The sequence below is a fragment of the Cnephaeus nilssonii genome (assembly GCF_951640355.1).
Source record: "Cnephaeus nilssonii genome assembly, chromosome: 3".
Lineage (NCBI taxonomy): Eukaryota > Metazoa > Chordata > Mammalia > Chiroptera > Vespertilionidae > Cnephaeus > Cnephaeus nilssonii.
The window spans coordinates 107,911,716-107,917,905 of NC_137074.1; the positions used below are offsets into that span (position 1 = coordinate 107,911,716).

Consider the following 6,190-nt stretch of genomic DNA (forward strand, 5'->3'; position numbering starts at 1 on the left):
CCACTGGGGATAGAGCCCACAACCCAGGCATGTACCTTGACCAGGCATTAAACCATGACCTCGTAGATCATAGGTCGAATCTCATCCAGTGGCCCACTCCAGCTGGGCTATAAAACTTTATTTTGAACAATAAAATGTACCTAAGAACAGAGCATAGGGTGGAGAAGAGGACAGAAAGAAGGGCGGGCGTCAGGTCCACATTGGGGAGAGGGGGGACATGGTAACAGCTCGGAAGTTGAGGGGGTTGGTGCAGAGGCAGGGAAACCGGTGTCCACTGCCGCCCCTCCTGCCTGATCCATCGCCCCCCCCCCCAGCCATGATGATCCATGGCTTCCAGAGCAGCAAACAGGACTTCTCCTTCAGGTCCTGGACCCACATCATGAAGTCCCCTGGATGTGGAGAAGTTAGCTGATGAATTGCATATGCCATCCCTCTCCGAAATTATGTTTGGAGACAACATTTTAAGAATCCAGCATGGTTCTGGCTTTGGGATTGAGTTCAATGCTACAGATGTGTTGAGATGTGTGAACAACTACCAAGGAATGCTTCATGAAGCCTGTGCGGAGAAGTGGCAGGAGAGCAGGACGGAGGATGAGCACTCCAAGGAAGTTATTAAACCATATGATTGGACCTTTACAACAGATTTTAAGGGAACATTACTTGGAGAATCCCTCAAGTTAAAGGTTGTGCCAACAACAGATCATATAGATACAGAGAAATTGAAAGCCAGAGAGAGGATTAATAGTTTTGAAGAAATTCTCCTGTTTGAGAATGAACTTCATGATCATGGAGTTTCAAGCCTAAGTGTGAAAATTAGAGTTAATGCCTTTCAGATTTTTCCTGCTGTTGCAGTTTTTCTTGAGAATTGATGGAGTGCTTATCAGAATGAATGACATGAGACTTGACCACGAGGCCGACAAGACCTACATGTTACCAGAATATACATCACGAGAGAGCGGAATTGCTAATTTAATTCATGCCCCACCTTCCCTCTTCACGGAACCTAATAAAATGTCACAGTATTTACCGATCAAGCAGGCAGTCTGTGAGAAGCTAGTATTTCCAGAAAGAATTGATCAGAATCTCGAAGACTCACAAGCAAATGTGCCTGTGGAATAGAATGTGACATACCAGATAATCCATGGAATCCGATGGAGACCTTGGCTATGTGGATGTGGTATTATTATTATTATTATTATTATTATTATTATTATTATGAGAATTAATTGCCTTGTCTATGTGTAGATTTTCTGTAGGCTTTAGAGGGGAAAAAAAAGATTGTTGCACAGGCATATTACACTCAACTGCTGCTTGTACTGTCTATCTTCCAGTTCATAATCCAGATTTGTTTCCTGGAGTTAACTTCACATTCCTAACTTGTCACAGCGGGATGTCATCAGTAGTGATGTGTATATGTCTCACTAGTAGTGGGCATAATCTGTATCCATTAGGAAACATTGTCTTCCCCTGTGAGGCGGTTGCTCTAAATCCTTGGATCGCAGTACTGCCACTCAGGGCTGCTGTCCTGCATGTTGTCAGCCTTGCACCCTGGGCTTTGTGGCATTTTTTTCCCCACTGCTGCATAGTCATGACTTGCCTCCCAGGAAATTGACCTCATACTTTAATGATCTTCACCCCAAAATTAAATAAATATACATTCCCTCTCTAAATTTAAATTGACTCTTGAAATTTAAAGAAAATTTCAGACATAGAACCAAATAACCTAGTCTTTTGGAGAACATAAGCTATTGAGCCCATGGAAGCACATGAGCCTGGTTTGGCATTAATAACAGAACACAGAGCTGTCTTTTCCCACCTTCAGGTGCTATTTCCTATGTGCTTCTGCTAGTACTGACATTTTCACTTCCATCTTCCATGCAACCTCAGAGTGGGTAAATCTATTGAATATTGAAGTTGGTATTAGTCCTAAAAGTTAAAGAATCCATATGGATTGTGGTTCACACATATTACATCAACCCCTAACAACCAGATTAATTTTCTGCTTAAAATATTTGAGAGGTAGCTGTGGTGGAGGAGGAGGCTAATTTTTAAGTATCAAAGCCAGTTTTTCGATTTTAAGATTCATGTTGTTAACATTACAGGGAAGACAGTAAAGTGTAATTAGTACAAGACTTGGGTTGTCCAGAAAGTACTCAAAAGTACATTTAAAGTCCATTTGGATATTTTGATGATGACCTTTTAAACATTGTACATTCGTTTCTCCCTTTCTAAATGATTTTCCTAAAGTAGAAAGTGGTTATAAAGCACCAAGTAAGGAATTACTTAAAATGGATTTTTAAAATGACTTTTACAGGCAGGGGAAAAATATCACCCCCTTTTTTTCCTGGTTTGAAATAACTGTTGTACATATTTCCACTTCATGGGTAAATCATAAAATAAGAATATTTAAATGAAAGTATTAGCAAAGCTGTTCAGGTGTTATTAGCCTGATAATCAGTTTTAGTGAACAATACAATTAGATATTCATTCATTGGTTGAACTCTGGTGCACTCTTGTGTGTATTGTTGTTTCGCTAATTATATTATCCAATTTTGGTCTCAAATGGTTTTGGTATTTGTTTGCCATCTGTTGCATCACCTGTGACATATAGGAAATCAAGATTTTGTTGACTTTTCAAAAACACATGGCATGTTCACTGTGTATTAAATATGCCTGTATTTAATGTTTTCTCTTAGGCCAGGAAAGTAAACATATTGTACTTAGCTTTCTGTGCTATTTTATTTGCCATGAAGATTTGAACAGAACAGGCTCTTTTTTCATACAAATAGTAATAAATGAAAAACCTGTAAGAATATTCACTAGTTGAAATTTCTGGGCAGTATCATATATATCTTTTAAAGCTTGATTCAGATGTCTTGCTCCTTGAGTCAGTCTCAGATTGCTTATTTTGCCTCATTGTTAAACATTGCAGGGAATTAAAAGAAATGACCTTGTTTTATAGAAGGTGAGTGGTGCATAGGAAAATGTATTTCTGAAAATTCATGAGTTTATTTCTGCAGAGAATACCAAGAAAACCTGTATTTGCCCATCCTATATTATAAAGAGGTAATATGCAAATTAACCCTCACACCATTTCAAGATGGCTGCCTATGACCAGGCCGGCAGGGGTGTTAGTGAGGGACGACCAAATGATTGAACAGCAGGCTGCATGGGGTGACCAGGCCGGCATGCGGGGGGGGGGGCATGAGGGATTACCAGGCTGGCAGGGGAGACAGTTGGGGGCAACCAGGCTGGCAAAGGGGGGCAGTTGTGGGTGATTAGGCTGACAGGAGGGGTCAGTGAGGGGTGACTATACTGGCTGGGGGCAGTTAGAAGAAACCAGGCTGGCAGGGAGGAGGCAGCTGTGGGCAACATGGCTGGCAGTGGGTAGCAGTTAGGGAAAACCAGGCCTGCAGGGAGGGAGAGTTGGGGGTGATCAGGCCAACATGCAGAGGCAGTGAGGGGTGATCAGGCAGGCAGGCAGATGAGCAATTAGGAGCCAGCAGCCCAGGATTGTGAGAGGGATGTCTGACTGCCAGTTTAGGCCCGATCCCTAAACCTGCAGTCGGACATCCCCTGAGGAGTCCCGGAATGGAGAGGGTGCAGGTTGGGCTGAGGGGACCCCCCCATGCACGAATTTCATGCACCAGGCCTCTAGTAGGTAAATAAGACATATACCATTCTATATTCATTTGTCCCAAGTATATTTACGTAAGAGGAGAATAAACAATAAGGAATTATTGATCTGTTTTGTTATTTTATTTACTTAAGATTTTCTTAAAGCTTAACTAAAAAATGGTTTGATACAAAAAAAGTACCTAAGAACAAATGCAGAAAAGTATGTCAAAGGTCTTTTATTAAAATTTTATTTTTAATTGATTTTAGAGAAGGAAGAGGAAGAAAGAGAAACATACATGTGTGAGAGATAGGCATCAAGTGGTTGCCTCCCTTAGGGTCCCTATCAGGGTTTGAACCTACAAGGGTAAGCTTCTCAGCCAGGGACTTGACCCTTCTGGGTGCGGGAAACTAAAAGAACATGCGGGTACAAGCAGGCAAATAGGATGTGCTTTATTACAAACAAAGCAGCTAGCAACATGCTGGTTAGTAGCAACTTATATACAAGTTCTAAACAAGCACAAACCAAATAGGCTTTGTGCCAAATACAGAAAGGAACTCCTGTGCAGTGTATAGCTTGCTGCATCCTTGTTTTTGCATCTGCATATATCAACTTAGCATTGAACACCCTGATTGGGATTCCCATGCTCAGAGTGGCCTTGAACATACAGTACACTCTAGACAGGGTCCCCACAGTACTCTGACCAGGAATCGAACCCACAACCTTCTGGTGCATGGGACAACATTCCAACCAATTGAGCAACACTGGCCAGGGCTACTAAGATTCTCTTGAGGTGGTATCCAGAGCCTGTCACTCACAGTGATTCATCTGCCATCTTCCAACAATACACTTTATTATGGTGACTAGGCATTTGCTGAGTGTCAGTAGGAGAGTCAACACTCTGGACTGTGAAGCTGAGGATGCCACCAGGACTCTGTGACCTGCTCTTTGAAATCTAAAAAATTCAAAGCCAGTCGGGACAAGATGGTGACTGGCAAGAAGGTAGGGAGGGAGAGTGTGTGAGGGAGTGAGGAAGTGATAGAGGAGTGTGTGGTGTGTGTGTGTGTGAAAGCTAGGGACAGTTAGATCCTGTAGGTCTTCCGAACCGGGCAGTCTTATACGGCAAAACCCTGCTGCCACTGAAAACACTCTGGGGAGGACATCGCAGGCACAGAGACCACGCCATCTTGAAGAACAGAACTGCTTGAGACTAGGATCCTAGTCTTGCCATTAGCCAATCTGGTCTCAGTCGCAAACCAGGACCCTACAACCACTCGGGTAAAATACCTGCAACCACAGCTGCAGACCCATGGACACCAAGACCCTAGGCACCCGGGCTGCAGATTTCTGTGAGTCACAGAGCCAATCCCCCTCCCCACCAGCCTGTGGCAGTGGCATAGGAACTGCCAGACCCTCTTCATGCAAACAGGCCTCCTACCCACACACAGAGCAGCAGCAGCTCTACCTGAATTTGAGCCTGGGTGCACAGGCATGGGAAGTTTGTTTCCCGTGACCAGATCCCATGCCCACACAGGGAGGCTGCACTGAATTTGAGCCTGGGTGTGTGAACTCCGGGAGTTTGTTTCTTGCAACCAGACCCCACACCCACAAAGGGCGGCAGTGCCACCTGACTTTGATTCAGGGCAAGCACACATGGAAAGCTGTTTTCTGCAAGGCAGGAGTGAACTTCCTGCCAACACAATGTGACTGTGCAAGCTGGTCCCCCAAGCAGACCAGGGACCCTGATTCTCCATGCAAGAGGCAGCACTGAGCACCAGTGACTTGACTATGTTTCTCATCATGCACCTGAGATCCCTGATTCCCAGTGCATTCACACTAAAAACCAGTAATTCTAATTCTTGGTGCATGCACACACAGGCACCCTGATTCTCGGCGTGAGGCTGCACCAAGCAACAGAGACTCTGACACTCAATTCTTAACACAGGCACAGGAGGTCTCTGACTCCTGACATGTGCTAGGGGACTCGGATTTTTGGCACATGCCAGCGGGGTCTCTGTTTCAGCGCAGAGCAAGCAGGGTCCTGATTCTAGGTGTGCACACGAGGCCACACTAAGCGCCAGTAACTCTGATCCGGGGCGAGCGTGACTTCCACCAATCCACGAAGCCACATGTCTTGGTGTCAGAGCACGTCAGTGACACTCGGGGGATGCAAAGCTCCCACTGCACATGGCCTTGGCCCATGCAACTCAACATTTGAACTTTCTGGTGATAGTTAGAATGGGGAGACAATGAAACAATCCCCAGAGGAGAGAAAAGGAGGAATCACCAAGAAAGGAAATAAGTGAAACCGAGGCATGCAGCATGACAGAAAAATAATTGAGAGTAATGGTCATACAGTTCATATACCAGATGGATGAGAAAATCAACAACCTATGCAAAAATCAGGCAGAAATCAAAAGTAATATAGCTACAATAAAAAACACCATGGAAGGTTTCAACAGTAGACTAAAAGAAGCAGAGGACCAAATTAGTGAGTTAGAAGATAAGGTACAGAAACAAGCCCAATCTGAACAGCAACTGGAGAAAAAAATTTAAAAGGGGAGGAGAGCCTAA

At 44.1% G+C, this 6,190-nt stretch overlaps 1 pseudogene across 1 annotated transcript; it reads left to right on the forward strand.

Annotated features, from left to right (window-relative positions):
- Positions 1-217: 217 nt before the first annotated feature.
- LOC307097142 (TIP41-like protein) lies at positions 218-1,119 on the forward strand (annotated as a pseudogene). The gene has a single exon. The product of its transcript is annotated as a TIP41-like protein (transcript).
- Positions 1,120-6,190: the final 5,071 nt, after the last annotated feature.